The following is a 15,382-nucleotide window of genomic DNA, read 5'->3' as shown; positions in this document are numbered from 1 at the left end:
TGGTAAAAATGATACTGGTCTGGACTCCTTAGCTATGATTTGAGTAAGTTGAATCAATAAGTATTTATTAATATGTCAGGGATATTAACGCTGTGCTAAGTGCTGGGAACACAAATATAAGCAAAAAGAAAGACAGTCCTTGTTCTTAAGGAGGTTACATCCTAATGGCAGAAGACAGCCCATAAAAGGAAGGTGAAAAGGGAGGAGGGGAAGGAAGATACCAGAGCAGGGGTGTTGTAGGGAAAGTCAGGAGAGCCAGGAGTGGAGTTCCATGGGCCCTGGACTCCACAGGAAAGAGAAAAGGTCCAGCTCAGTCAGGTAGTTACAAAGATGCGGACAGTTCCAGCTGACCCCAGATGTACCTTTGACTGGTCCCCTCAGAAGAAGGTCCCTGGGCAATATTCCACCTGCTCCTGGTACAGCACAGCTTCTAGTGAGGTATGTGGCCCAACTCTGATTGTTGGAAGTCCTTTTGTAGAATTCTCCTGGAGGATTCTGCCCCCCCTTGGATGTAGTTTTCTGTTGGCTCTGAAGATCGATGCCTTGGCAGAGTCCATCGATGGCGCTTCTCTCCACCACAAGGGATCACCCCTGAAGCTACCTTCCTTTCCTCAGGTGACTTACTCCCAGCTGCATGTATTGTCTGTTAGACTCTCAGGTACTAGGTCAATGCACTTTCTGTCACTGGTCCAGTTTTCCCAATGACACAGTCTGTGGTGGGGGAGGGGAGAGACAGGCAGAGACACAGACACAGCTATCAGAGACAGATTTCCACTCGGGCTTGGCTCCGAGGTTCAAACTGGAATTTTCCTACCTTTAGACTGCTTCACTGTTGACTGACACACTCATTAATTCAGCCTATTTTTATGCACACACTGATTGATAGGGGGGTGGGGGTGTGTGTGGAGAACTCACTGGAATAGGGCTGGAGCCAAGAGCAATTAACATAAGCAATTAACCAATTGATATTATTTACAAAGGGATATTTACTGAGACATGTAAGAAGAGTCAAAGTACAAAACCATCCCACACTCTCCCAACACCTCCACTGGTCTCTCTTTCTACTTATTTTTGAATTCCTGGTGCTTAAAGCAGTGCTTGGCAAATAGTAGGCACTTAATCAAAGGTTCTTGACTGACTCTGCTTTTGGGAGAAGGTGCTCAAACTTAAAGTAGCTTTTACCAACACTCTTCCCATCACTTTGGGACGTGGCCGTATCCAAAGAGAGCAGTCTCCGATCCCTTGCTTGCTTGGAGGACAGGGCATCACACCTGCCAAATGGAGCTCCTATTGGACCAGGTCAAGCAGGTCACTCCTTGGGGATGTGGCAGCTATGGTTGCTGGCACACTCTTCTGGTTTTCATGTCCTTTCAAAGCTCAACAAGTCATTCCATCTCCAATCTTCCTTTACCCAAGAACAGGAAAGAAAAGACACAATGCAAACTAAATCCTTTCAAGAGGCCTTTCCCAGTCTTCCTCAATGTCCCTTCCCTCAACCAGTTTTTTTTGTGGGTTGGTTTCTCACTTTTGAACCGTGGGAGTCTGGGATTCTGTGAGTGAGTCATCACGTGCTTCTGTTTAGGAGTCCTGCCTGGGTTATGCTTCTTATTTTAGGGATACCTAAACTTAGCACAAGCAATAACCCCCTCTCTTCTCTTTGTCTTTAAAACACTATGGAGGCATTTGGAGCCAAGATGGCAGAATAGAAGGAAGCAATGCAGCTGAGATCTCCTTGACAAGCCCTCCCAACAAATCTATGAAATGTACCAGATGAAATCTTGATGGAGAGATCTAGAAAAAGTCACGGGAACAGACAGAGAGGCCTGCAGATACCGGGGAAAGGATTTGGGCAGGAGCACATGAGGCAGGGAGCACTGACAGAACATAGATCGGCACAAAAGGAGGTCCCCTACCCATCATGGGGCACTGCAACAGGAACAGCTACCAACTGACAGCTTTGTTACCCACTACCCAGACTTAGCTTGCGGATCCAGAGAAGATGGGAGGCTGTGCTCACCACAGTGCAGTGGGCTCCTCTGCCAGGCAGGGAGACCTTAGGGAGTGTACCAAGAAAGGAGGAAGCGTAGAAGCTTCCAGACGCAGGGATATGGCTCAGTCTCCAAGCTCAGAACAGGGTCTCACTTCTAGCATTTAGCCCAGCCTTCAGAGGAATAGCCAAGGCAGGAAACCCACACCAAAGAGAAGGCCATAATATGTCCACTTTGAAGTGACAGAACTTTCCAGCTGTCTGATGGGGTGAAGTTTATGCTTGCACAGACCCAAACCCAAGTCAGGAACTTGCAGAGCTCAGAACATGGGAGCAGCAATCAGACTTTGTCCTGGATCAGACTACTCTGGGAGCATCGAAAGTTTGCAAGTTTCTACCCTGTCCCTGAGGTACTGGAATAATAGCCCAAGGAAGCAGAAACAGGAACAGTACACTTTCCCTCCAGAAGCGCTACAGAACGCAGCCCTAACATCAAGTCCAGAGTCAGGAATTAGCCTGAAAGAACTGGCAAACAAAACAAGAAGCTGTGAGCAAATGGTGGGAGGGAAGCTCAGGACAAATACAGAATAACTCCAAAAACATCTACAAGTAATGCCCCAGAGAAAAACAGTTTGGGCACAAACTCAAAAAGAATGCTTGGGAGAGATGAAGCATGAATTAAAAAAAAAAAGTTTAAAATGATTTAACAAATGGAATGAGGGCATTGGAGGATAAAATTAGAAAAGAAATGAGAGCTATGGAAGAAAGACTTGGAAAGGAAGTTAACAGTTTAGCATAAGAGATAAAAAATCTTGCCCAAGCAACAAATGCTTTGAAAATTCTAATGGACAGGGGGCAACTAGGAAGCACGGTGGATAGAGCTCTAGCTGTGGAGTCAGGAGGACCAGAGTTCAAATATGGCCTCAGACACATGATACTCACTAGCTCTTTGACCATGGGCAAATTTCTTAACCCTGATTGCCTGGGGGGGGGGAGAGAGAGAGAGAGAGAAAGGGTAGATTAAGGTTGGGGAGGGGTATGAATTCTAAGCAAAACAAATTCTGAGATTGTACAAAAATATAGTTTGGGGTTTTTTTTTGGGGTGGAAAATGATGAGATCTAAGGAAGTGACCATAAATTGGGGAATGGATGAACAAGTTATGGTATATACTGTAAATGTGAAGGAATGCTATTGTGCTAAACGCTTTTCAGCATAAGGACCAAATGAGACTAATGAGGAAACTTGGTACCCACCTCCTGATAGGGGAAGAACTCAGAATGGGGAATGAGACAGTATTTTTTAGGACATAGCCAATGTGGAAAGGTGTTTTCATTGACTATACATCTTTGTAATAGGTTTTGTTTTTCTTGTGTTCCCAACTGGGGGAGAGAGTGAGAAGGCAGATCTTGGATGATTAAAACAAATAAAATATTATAAAACAAAAACCACCCAACAAAACAATATTGAAAGAAAAGGTTCAGGTTCTTAGTGAGTCTGACATCACTGCTCTGACATAGCCTTGGCAGCTACTTGGAAGAAACAGTTCTGCAAGAATGACCCTCTTGGGGCCACTTATTGGACATGTGGGCAGCCAAAGCATCACATATCATCAGTCCTGACTTGTCCAAGAGCTGGATCAGTCAGTTAATTATTACAAACCTTTTACGATGGCCAGCAGGGATTTTGCTAACCCATCCTTTCACAGCTCTCCTTAGTATTGCCTACCTCTCCTTCACTCCAGGGCTGAAGGATGATTTTGCTAGCCATAGAGTGTTGGAGTGGGAAGAGGCATCCTCTAGTCCAACTGAACTCAAGCAGGAGATGACAAAGCTTGACCAAGGTTTCACAGTAGTGGGAAAAGAATTCTGTCCTTCCCCACCCTTCCCTTCTATGTCACCTGTCATGTAATTGATAACAACAGATGAGTCACACCTTGAATCCCAATTCTTGTGTCCTCTCTTTCCTTTACTGAGCTTTTGGGGGACTGAGGGTGAGGAAACCTGCAAACAACAGCGCTCTTTTTTGGACATGTTGGCTAGTTTTGCTAAACTTTTTTTTCCATCTTATTTTTTGTCAAAGAGATTACAGAGGGAACGTTGGAAGTATAGGTGATATATAAACAAAATGGTTTACCTGAGATTTCCTAGTATAAAGCTAAAGTAAACACGGTCCCTACATGACAAGCAAGCAAAAGGTGTATTGTCTGTAACTATCTGCTGTTGTCAGTGATGAAATTAGACAGTGTTCCCATAATGGCTTTTAGATGTAGAATTAAGGTAATTCAACTTGATCCAAACAGGCAAATTACGCACACACACCCCCACCCAGTCTATTTTCCTCTATAACTAAAAAAAAATGAGTATATGTAAACTCATATACATATATTAAATGACACAGAGCACTTTGCCTTTGGGAGCGTTGCAGATGACCAGCTGCCTGGCTGCTTCTGGACATGTGTGACCCAGGCTCGAGGATTGACTTGACAGTCCCTAAGTGGTCCCTTGGTCCTTCCTCCACCCCAGGGACAGTGGCAGGAAGTGGGAGTGCTGTGCCACTGAAAAGGAGAGAAGACTTCTGGCTTATTCCTTTGTCTCAGCCGTTCTGTGTGGTGAACAGCTCTAGGATTCCAGACTCCCTAAGAAGGACTTGGGCAGACAACTCAACGAGGTGAGGTTACACCTGAAGTCCTGGCTGCCTTTTCCTTTCTATGTTTCCTGAGTAGGTTAATGAATGAACACTAGCCACAAGCAGAGATATCCAGGCTCGGAGGTGTAGTGTTGTCTAAACTTGGTCTGGAAGAGGGCCAGTGACATCAGGAGGGTGAAGTCTTGACTCGCAAATGAATTGAATGGAAGTGAGGCAGGGCTGTGCAAAGTCATCAGCCTCACTCTCTCCTCCGGGGTCACTGGAGTCCTGGGGCAAGACACAGGTCAGGATGACTGTCTATGGCTCCACTTGGAGGTTATTAACCTGCTGAGTACAAGAGGACCAGAGTTCTGGGCCCAATGAATATAGCTGGTAATTGGTAGGTGAAGCATCTGCTTTGGAGAGATGGTCCCAGTGAAAGGATTGGCCCAAGCCTGGCCTATTTTGCCAACAGATAGGTACCTGTAGTTGCTTGGACTGTGAAGCCCTGAGGTGAAATGAAAACACCTAATCAGAGATCCCATGTTCTGATGAGGGTTTGTGTCTTCTCAAGAGATTATAACAGCAGTTATAAATTAAGCTGCTGAATCCTGTTTTAAGTTGTGCTGTTGAGGTTTAGGAGTGCTGGGACCCCAGAATCACAATACGAGGGTCCTGCCTGAAAGAATTCGACTCAAGCCTTCTTTCAGCCAAAGACAAGGTTTATTAGAACATCCGCCATATTGGGCAAACTCTTAAGAAGTGTGAACATTAGTGAGCTATTGGCTAGATTATAAGAATCTGAGCACCTTAATGGAGACAAGATGGATCTTATATACAGAAAGACTGTAGGAGGGATCTAGAAAGGATCTTAATGGGAGTGACTAGGAGGTCTAGAATGGGGTCTAGATAGGATTAAGAGTGGGAAGTGACTGGTGGCCATAGGGAGATATATAGGGACAATGGAGGGCTAGGCTAGGTTAAGGGTAGCTGAACTGGGAGATTGGGTGTAGCCACAAGGAAAGGCCAATTGATAGGACTATAGCCTCAGGCGAATGCCAGAGATTTGGCCATGTAGGAAAGTCCAGGGTTTTTCCTTTCTGGGGTCCAGATCCTAACCCCATCAGTGCCAATGCACACTTGTGAGGCATTTATATTTTAGTGTTTCTTTTGTATATGGGCAATAATTTACGTGTGCCCTACTTGATTCATATTGGACACTGAAGACCATTTTTACTCTCTCATTTTCAAGGAGGGCCTAGACCCAAGCCAATACCTAAGCTTTAAATCATTTGTTCCTGGGGCATTGGGGTGGGGTTTAATAAACCAAAGAGCACCAGAAAAGGGAGCCTAGATCCTCTCTCATTAAAGGGCAGGCTCCCCCAAGATTAAACCAAATGCAACTAAATACACAGGGCCAGAGCAAAAGGGGCTCCTTGGGAAGAGGGAATGAGCACAGTGCCTAGCCCTTTGGGTTTATCAGGGAGGCTCATCTTGAACTCACAAGGCCACTTCCAAGCATGAACATGTCTGCCTCCAGTCTGATGCTTGTTGCCTTACCCTCTGCCCCAGTGGCAGCCTTGACTAGTTGAGTCCATGTTCCATGTGGGAAGTGCAGTGGAGTCAGGGTTGGGGGAGCTCAACCCATCCCTCCTATCCCTTTCACAGGGAATCCAGATGCAGAAGACATGAATTCTATATATAAGTCCAAGCCAAGAGACTGAGTGGGAAGCTCATTAATTACTCAGATTAGTTTGAAGACATATTATAGTGGAAAGAGTTCTGAATCAGGGGTCAGGGGAACTGGGTTAAAATCTAGGTGCCTACATTTAGTGGCTATTGCCACCTTGGCAAGTGATTAGATCTTTCCCAGCCTCAATTTCCTCATCTGTAAAATGGGTGTGGGGGGAATTAAGCTTTAAATCCTTCATTCCTATAGTATATGGTCTCAGACATGAAAAGATTTTTAATTGACTACTCAAGGATAGAATTAATTTTCTTCTTCAAATTTAAACAGACATACAGCATTTATTAAGTACTATGAGTCAAACATGGTTAAACCTGGGATATAAGTGCAAGCAAGACAGTCTCTGCCCTCAAGGGGCTTATATTCTAATGAAGGAAGACCACACCTAAAGGAGAGCCTGATGACTGGGAAGTAGGGTGGAGACCTGGAGCTGGGGAAGAGAAGGTGAAAGCTCCCTGCAGGGCCCAGTGTGGCTCCAGGGGCAGAGCCAAGGGTGCCGAGAGGAAGAGGTGGAGAAGGCAGGAGGTCACCCTTTTCTAGAACTTGGAAGGTGCTCATTCCGTGAGCCTCAGTCCATGTATCTGGCAGAAGGAGGGGCCAGGACATTCTCTCCTGCTATTCTTGTGGGAGAGACAGAGACAGAGAGACAGACTAGAGTCTAGTCCCTTTAATAAAATGATTTGTTCTGTGAAGTTTGGATTCAGTCAAAGGGCTGAACTTGAAGACCTAGAGGGCCACAGGATCCCCCACCCCCCCACCTTGGACTAGACACAATCAGTACAGTTAGAGCAAGAAGACTTGGGTTCAAATCATACTCCTGATGTTTATGTGACTTCAGCTCTCTCAGACTCCATTTCCTTGTGTGTGATATGAGGCTGTTGGAGCAGATGACCTCCGAGGCACCTTTTAGCTCTAAATCTACGGTCCTCCTATTACGCATTATCCAAGGTGCTCCTTCTTGACTCTGGGCATTTTCTCTGGCTGTGTCCCATGCCTGTGCAAGAGATGATCTCTCTCCTCATCTCAGCCTACTGCCTTCCCTGGCTTCTTCTGAGTCCCAACTAAAGCCCTGTGTTCTAGTGGAAGCCGTTCCCAGCCCCTCTAAATTCTGGTGCCTTCTCTCTCTTAATGACTTCCTATTTTCTTACAGCTTGTTGGTACATGCGTGTTTACCTGTGTACCCTCCCCACCCCCCCTGCCGTTTGATGGGGGGTCCTCGAGGGCAGAGACTGTCTTTATATATATATCCCCAGTGCTTAACACAGTGCCTGGCACACAGTAGGTACTTATCAAATGCTTATTGACCGATTCATTATCTTATGAAAGAGCAAACTCAAAGAGTGACATAAATAGTTTGATATTGGTTTGGAAAGAACGTCTCTGGCTCAGCACCCCAGGGATTTCTGCTTGAATCTTAGGGTTCTGGGCTATGTAATGCTTTTGTCAATGACTTGAATGAAAATCTAGATGACTTGCTTAATGAATGTGCAGAGAAAACAAAGTGGGAGGGGGAGACAGACATACAGAGAGACGAGACACACACACACCACACACAGTGTCAATTCTCTGGGGGACAGAATCAGGATACAAAAAGATCTCAGCAGATTAAAACACTGGGCAAATGAATCAAATGAAATTTCATAAGGATAAACATAAAGTCCTCAGTTACAAAAATTAGACAAGAGTTGGATAAAAAAGTCGATTGTATATTATTGATTAGGTCCCCAGAACCTTGTTAGGAATTGACCTGCAGGTCTCTGTAGGGAAAAAAATCTACGTAACATGGTTTTACAGAGCATTCAGACATTCCTTGCCTGGTTCTGGCTGAGCACGTGGGACAGCCTTGGGGAGCTTTGGAGATGAACAGCCTGGCTGCTTCTGGACATGGGTGACCCAGGTGTCAAAGATTGTGACTGGGCAGCCCCTGAGAGGTTTCTTGGTCCTTCCTCCACTCCGAGAATGGAGCTAGAAGCTACGGGTGCTGTGTCAGTGAAAAGCACAGAAAACTTCTGGGCTGTTCTCTGGTCTCAGCTCTTCTATGTGGCAGGTAGCCCTCTGATTCCCCACTCCCCATCTGGGCACATGATCTGTGTACCTATCTAGGGATTCTGTTTTCTTCCTGGCCTGAGAGGGCAGGGCCAGGAGCCCTGGCTGGAAGTTGCAGAGAGGCAGATTTCAGCTTGCTAAAAGAAAAAAAACCAAAAACCCAACCCAAAATGTCCTAACAATGAGAACTATGGAAAGGTAGGATGAAAGGGCTAGCTCCATTCAGCCTTCAGTTTCTTTGTTTGTTTTATAGTGGAGGGTGGGGGTGTAGAAAAGGAGTGTGTGTCTTTATTCAAAGTCCCTTAAATAATTTAGTGCCACCTAAGACATCAGTGCTAGTCCTCCTGGCCACCTCCAGACCATGCTGCCTGCTCTCTCCAGCCACCATCCCCACTTCTCTGCCTCCTCCCACCAGAAACTCGGATGCCTGTCCTGGCCCCACTTTGGCCTTGGAGAGATGATTTTGCACTGTTTTCTTGCTGGGATCCAGGCCTCTACCTCCCTTCCTAGCTCACTCCAAACCATATGGATCATGCATCTTACCTCTTTCCCTGCTGTGAGGTCTCCTTCACTGTGCGGTCTTCCTCCATTAGAATATAAGCTTCTTGAGGGCAGAGGCTGTTTTGCTTACTTGTACAATGCTTTCTCCTCTGCGAAGCATGGCCTGGACCCTCACTGAGTTGGAAGGTTTTTGCTCATCTCTTCAAGCAAGGAAATATCACATGGTTTGGGACTAAGATCTGATGAAAAGGAGAGCCCTGAGAAAAAGGAAGGAAGCCCATAGCAGAGAGCAGGGCATGGTGGGCCTTCCCCTAGCAACACAGAGCAGCTTTCATGGCAGCTCTGCCCCTCAAAGCTTTGCCTCTGGCAGATTGGAGAGTTTGGAAAAGCAAAACAGGCAAGCGCAACGTATAAAGTTGAGTTTCTTTTTTTAAATCATGGGCTCTTGATCAGGGGAATAGAGCACTGAGGAAAAAATGGATGTGGAGAAACTGAAGTTGTCACGTTCTTCCCTGGACATACTTCAGCTGGGTGTGACTGCAGCTCGTTTCCAAGTGAGTCCTTTTATTCTGTTAAAGAAGGCATTTTATCTTAGGGCTAATCCACACTTGTGGCTGACCTTGTCCTTCCCCCCCCTTTTGTTCCTCTGGTCAAGCTGTGAGGGTGCCCCTTGCCAGAGGGTGACCTTTCCCAGCACAGTGCTGGGCTCTCAGCCCATTGTTAGAGACTCTTCTCTAAGTGGGGGCATCATTATATTTCCTAAGCACACATGCGTCCTTGCTACACTTCCAAGGGCACAGTCATGATGCACCTGGGCCTTTTCCTGGGATAACACTGATGATGCCTGGTGCTACGCTTCTTTCTGTTTGCATCCCAGATACTTAGCACAGTGTTGGCCCGTAGGAAATGCTTAATAAATGCTGTACCACTTACCCATTCATCCAGCTCTCTCCCCATCCCCATTTATCTATCATTTCTCCATCTATCTATTATCCATCCATCCAACCATCTATTTATCTAGTCTTTGAGGCTGGTCTACTAAAGAAAAGAATAACTTTATTTGAAATCTCTTTGATAAGAGAAATGTGGGTCCTTATAGTTATGGGGAATAAAGAATATTTAAGATAGAAAAAGAAAGGACACTTTTAGGCCTCAGTCCCCCCACCTCTTCCAATCATTTCCAAATGGTCACTCAAACCTCCTTCTTGGATCTTTATGGCTAGGCTCCTAGAATAGGACCTTAGAATACTTGTAATGAAAAAAAGGAAGCTAGGCTCATACTACATTCAATCTGCCTTTTTGAGCCTCATCCCCTGGATGTCTCTTCTTAGCTTTCAAGAATTAAATTAAGGAGGGGCAGCTAAGTGGCACAGTGGATAGAGCACTGGCTTTGGAGTCAGGAGGACCTGAGTTCAAATGTGGCCTCAGACCAGACACTTGACACTTACTTAGCTGTGTGACCCTGGGCAAGTCACTTAACCTCAACTGCCTAAATTAAATTAAGGATGGAATTGAGCTAAACCTGGGAAAGATGATAATAATAAGAGCCATTTTTATGGAATTGTAAGGTCAAGCTGTGAGGGTGCCCCTTGCCAGAGGGTGACCTTTCCCAGCACAGTGCTGGGCTCTCAGCCCATTGTTAGAGACTCTTCTCTAAGTGGGGGCATCATTATATTTCCTAAGCACACATGCGTCCTTGCTACACTTCCAAGGGCACAGTCATAATGCACCTGGGCCTTTTCCTGGGATAACACTGATGATGCCTGGTGCTACGCTTCTTTCTGTTTGCATCCCAGATACTTAGCACAGTGTTGGCCCGTAGGAAATGCTTAATGGGTGAGCTAGTAATTGGGAAAGGGCTTCCTGAGCCCTACAGTGCTGGATAGCAATGAGTTCTCCTGGATCCTCAGGGCAGCCTGCTGAGCTCAGCAGTCCCTGGGGGGCTCCTCCCCATGTTAGAGACGAGGGGCTGAGGACCAGAAAGGAGCAGCCACTTTCCTCAAGTCATACGAGGCACATGGGGCAGACGGGATCTGAAATCGGGCCTCCTCACCCTTCCTGCCAAGTCAGGTCCCTCTCAGCTCAAAGACGAACAAACACTTGGGTGATGTGAGATCCTGCAGGGCAGAGTCCATTTTGTTTCCTCACACTTAGAACAGTGCCTGGCACATAGCAGGAGCTTAAAGAATGCCTGTTGATTGACTCTCTGACAAGCCAGGTGAGGACAGTGTGCATGACCTGTGCTTCAGGGGCCATTCTGTGCTAGGAGTGGTCTTTGCCAATAACAGTTAGAAGCCATTAAACCAATGCCATGGGGATGATGTCTTCGGATTTGGGTGATTTGGATTCAAGCTTTGGCTCTGTCCCTTCTACCTGTGTGAGCTTGGGTAAGTCTTTGAGCCTCAGTTTCCTCATCTGTCAAATGAGAGTTGGCCAAGATGGCTGCTAAGCTCTCAGCTTTGAATCTGTGATCCCAGGACAGTCCTTCAGGATTCCTGGGAGTAAAACTGGTGAGCTACTGGCTGGAGAGTAAGGCCCCTGGGTGAGGGAGATGAAGGGATGGCTACCTTTCTTCATATTGCTTAGTACGATTTAGTATTTTTTTTTTAATATAGGCAATTGGGGGTAAGTGACTTGCCTAGGGTCACATAGCTAATAAGTATCTGAGGCTGGATTTGAACACAAGTCCTCCTGACCTCAGGGCCAGTGCCACCTAGCTGCCCCCTTGAGTGTTTCTTGACTGGCTATCTGATAGTGGCCGCATGAAAGGAAGTACTCAGGAACAATGTTCCTCCTGTAGTCTTCATAACATTTATGATTCAATTTGATAAACATCAAGCGCCTACTATGTGCTAGTGTGCTAAGTGCTAGGGATACAAATAGGAAAAAGATAGTCCTTGCCCTCAAGGAGCTTACAATCGAATGGAGGAAACATCACATAAAAAGAAGCTGAAAAGGTGGGGCAAAGGGGAGCCAGAGAGTAACCTGTGTGGGGATGTTCTGTGAAGAGAAAACCAAACCGAGCCCAGACGGAAAACGGAGCTACCTCCAGAGTGCTGAGCCCTCCACAGAAGCAGGGAAGATTCACTGTTCTACCCACCACCCTCCAATCAGAGGGAGAGGCAACTGAGGGCCTCACAGTCCCTGAAGTCTGCTCTTTCTATCACACTTGTTCTGGGGCAGCAAGGCGGTGCAGTGAATAGAGCACTGGCCTTGGAGTCCGGAAAATCTGAGTTCAAATCCAGCCTCAGACACTTACTAGCTCATCTGTAAAATGGGCATACTGGAGAAGGAAATCTTTGCCAAGAAAATCTCATGGACACCGTCCATGGGGTCACATAGTCAGACACAACCGTACAGCTATGTATATGTAATAAAGTCCAGTCCATAATGAACTCACTGTGCCTCAGGTTTGGGTACACGAGAAGATAGAGCCTTTCCCTTATGAGTTGACATCTGTGGTATCAGCCCCCATTCTCCACACTGAAATGTGTGGAAAGGGCTGGGAACTCGGGACCTTCCACTCTCTCACTCTGTCTCTCTCTCCCTCCCCTTCTCTGCTGAGGAAAGACCCTTCCAATGATCTCCCAAGAGTTGCCACCCTGGCGTACAAGCAAACCTAAGGGAAACTGCTGAATGATGTTAGAAATGCTTGCATTTATACTGATTTTGCCAATGTCCCTCTCTGAATGCTTTCACAGATACCACTACGCCTCTCCTGCTGTTTTTCTTCACTTCTCAGCTGGTGAGGATGACCACAAGGGCAGGGAAGGGAGCTGTTTTATGGCCCCTCAATTTCTGGAAGGCCTGGATAAAAGGGTATCATAGACTCATACCAAAGGCCTTGGGTAAAGGTGGGGGTCAAACGTTCTGATCTGATGCCAGAAAAAAGAATCAAGGGTCTAAGTACACAGCCTTGGCCTTGGCCAGAAGGGCCAACTCTGATCAGAGACTAGAGCAGAGAGGATGGAGGGTGTCGAGGAGCAGCTCTGAGGTGTGGAGTATGGGAGGGGAGGGTCTTTACAATGCCTGGCTTGTTTTCTCCGTAAAGCAGGAGCCGGGGACTTCGGAGAAGGGCTTGGAAACATTGGCAGAGGAGGGCTGAGGACAGAAGGTTCAAGTAGCTACTGCGGAGAGAATGATGGATAATCCAGGAAGAATTAAGGATCCCAGTGTGGCAGCAAAGGCCTACCTGACATTAGATAATGACATTTTGGGGAACCCAGCAGCCACAGCTGCCTGACCTTCCCCAGCTGTGTTCGGCAGTGCCCGAGGAAGTGTGGTGGTTGTAATCAAGGGAACCTGGACCGTTAAGGTTGGATAGATCAACTGCTGGGCCCCAGCTGTAAAGGGAGGCCAAGGCAGGAGTAAGAGACTAGGACTACAGAGAAAGAGCAAAGTGTTGGAAGGAAGAGATTGTAGCTGCCGACAGGAATTGAGACTTCTGAATCCTGATCTTGGCACCACCATCCCAACCAAGGCTGCCAATGGACAGATAAGCCCGAGAGCAGAATGGCAGGACTACCTTAATCCACCAATTTTGCTTACAGGCCAAAGGGTGTGATAAAAGAAACTGATAAGGCTTTATCAGGGAAGAGGCAAGAACAGAATCTGTTTTGGTGCTGCCCCCTAAGGACCATGGGACCTTTCCATCTGACTCGGTGCTGAAAGCCCCTACAAGTGTCTTTGCTCCCCCTAGAGTGAGATCACAGATAGCGAGGCTTTTCTCTCTCTATTCCCAGGGCTTTGCCCCTCATAATCACTTCATAAAGGGCTCATTCATTCATGCATGGAAGTAGTGATTAGGGGTGATAAAGGAAATGAGCATCTATCAGGGAGATAGAGTGAAGGGGGTAACACCCATTTATATAATGCTCTAAGGTTTGCAGAACATTTTATATACATTATTTCATCTGATCTTCACAATTACCCTGTGAAGCAGGTGCTATCATTACCCCCATTTTTACCGATAAAGAGGTTAAGTGACTTGCCTAAGGTTACCAGCTAGTAAGTGTCTGAGGCAGGACTGGAACCTAGAGCCCTCATCTCCAGGGCTCTATCCACTGTACCACACTGCCTCTCTTCATGGCATCTGAAGGGATCAGTGAGGCCAGGGTGTTGGAGGTAATACTGACACGCATACTGGAAGTTCCTCAATATGAGGGCAGGGGTTGAGATGGGTGAGGAGGAAGACTGAGGATCCAGGCACTGACGTCCTTGAGAGAGGAGGGAGAATGACCCAAAGACCAGTAGATTAGTGAGCTATGGCTTTGGACCTGGGGAATCACTCAATTAATAAGCACTGATTAGGCTTCTACTGTGTGCCAGGCTCTGGGCTAGGTGCTGGGTATCCACATATAAAGAATGAAACAATCTCTGATCTCAAGAAGCTTTCATTCCAATGAGGGAAAAGGGGTGTGTGTGTGTGTGTGTGTGTGAGAGAGAGAGAGAGACACATAGACAAACAGCAAATAAGCACAAATATATGCAGTCACACAGGGTAGTTGAGGGGGTGAGCAAAGGCTTCTTGCAGAAGATGACGCTTGAGCATCTTAGAAGACAGAGTCTAAGAGGCAGAGGTGAGGATGTCCAGAGCATCTTCTCACCTACAGAAGAAGGAAGACAATCTTCGAAGTGAGACCTTACCCAACCTGGAGGTGGGAGTTAGGAAGGGGGATGAGGCTCCTGCTCTTTGGCCCTGGCTTTCAGGAGGCAGGGAGAAAAAAGGGGGAGTCCAGAACCCAGGGCAGGCTGGTGGTTTGGCTCCCAGGCGGTAATGCATGGTTTGAGAATGCCGCAAATGTCAAAGGGCCAGACTCAGGCAGGACCTTGTCTCCTTTCTGTTTCTGAAGATGGTGGAAAGAGGCCATTTCCAGGAGACTTTGGGCAGCCTTATTTCTCTCCTTCTGGTGGGGTGAGTGTGAGGCTGACTGGAGCATTTACAGGGTCAGGACCGTCACGAGTCCATGGCTTAAAGGGTAGTCGATGCTTCCTGCTAAAGGCTTTGGCCCTGTTGCTTCAACTCTCTCTGCCTCAGTTTCCTCAAATTCAATTTGGTTCCACAAATTATGAAGCTCCCATGCCATGCAAAGCACTAGGCCCTCACCTACCAGATAGGTCAGGGCAGAGGTGGTTAAAGAGAAAATGTCACCTCTGAGCTCCTCAGGAGGACCCGTGTAAACGGTGGGAAAGCTATTGTCTCTGTGCTTCAGTAAAATGAGGGGGTGGGAAGACATCCTCTGAGGTCTCCGAGCCCTGCCTGTGCCTCAATTTCCCCTTGTGTACCCAGAGGGGGCTGCCTCTGCGGACCCCTCTAGTTCAGGGTGGTCTCTGGGCCCAGCCTGTGACTCAGTTTCCCTTTGCTCCCCAGAGGGGGCTACCTCCATGGACCCCTCCAGTTCAGGGTCCCCAAGGACAGCCTGTGACTCAGTTTCTCTTTTGCACCCAGAAGAGGCTGCCTCTGCGGAGCCCTCTA

The sequence above is a fragment of the Phascolarctos cinereus genome, unplaced genomic scaffold, assembly GCF_003287225.1.
Source record: "Phascolarctos cinereus isolate Bilbo 61053 unplaced genomic scaffold, phaCin_HiC Scaffold_7;HRSCAF=346, whole genome shotgun sequence".
In the NCBI taxonomy this organism is placed as follows: domain Eukaryota; kingdom Metazoa; phylum Chordata; class Mammalia; order Diprotodontia; family Phascolarctidae; genus Phascolarctos; species Phascolarctos cinereus.
The sequence above is the reverse complement of the archived record's forward strand: the minus strand, read 5'-3'. Positions refer to the sequence as shown.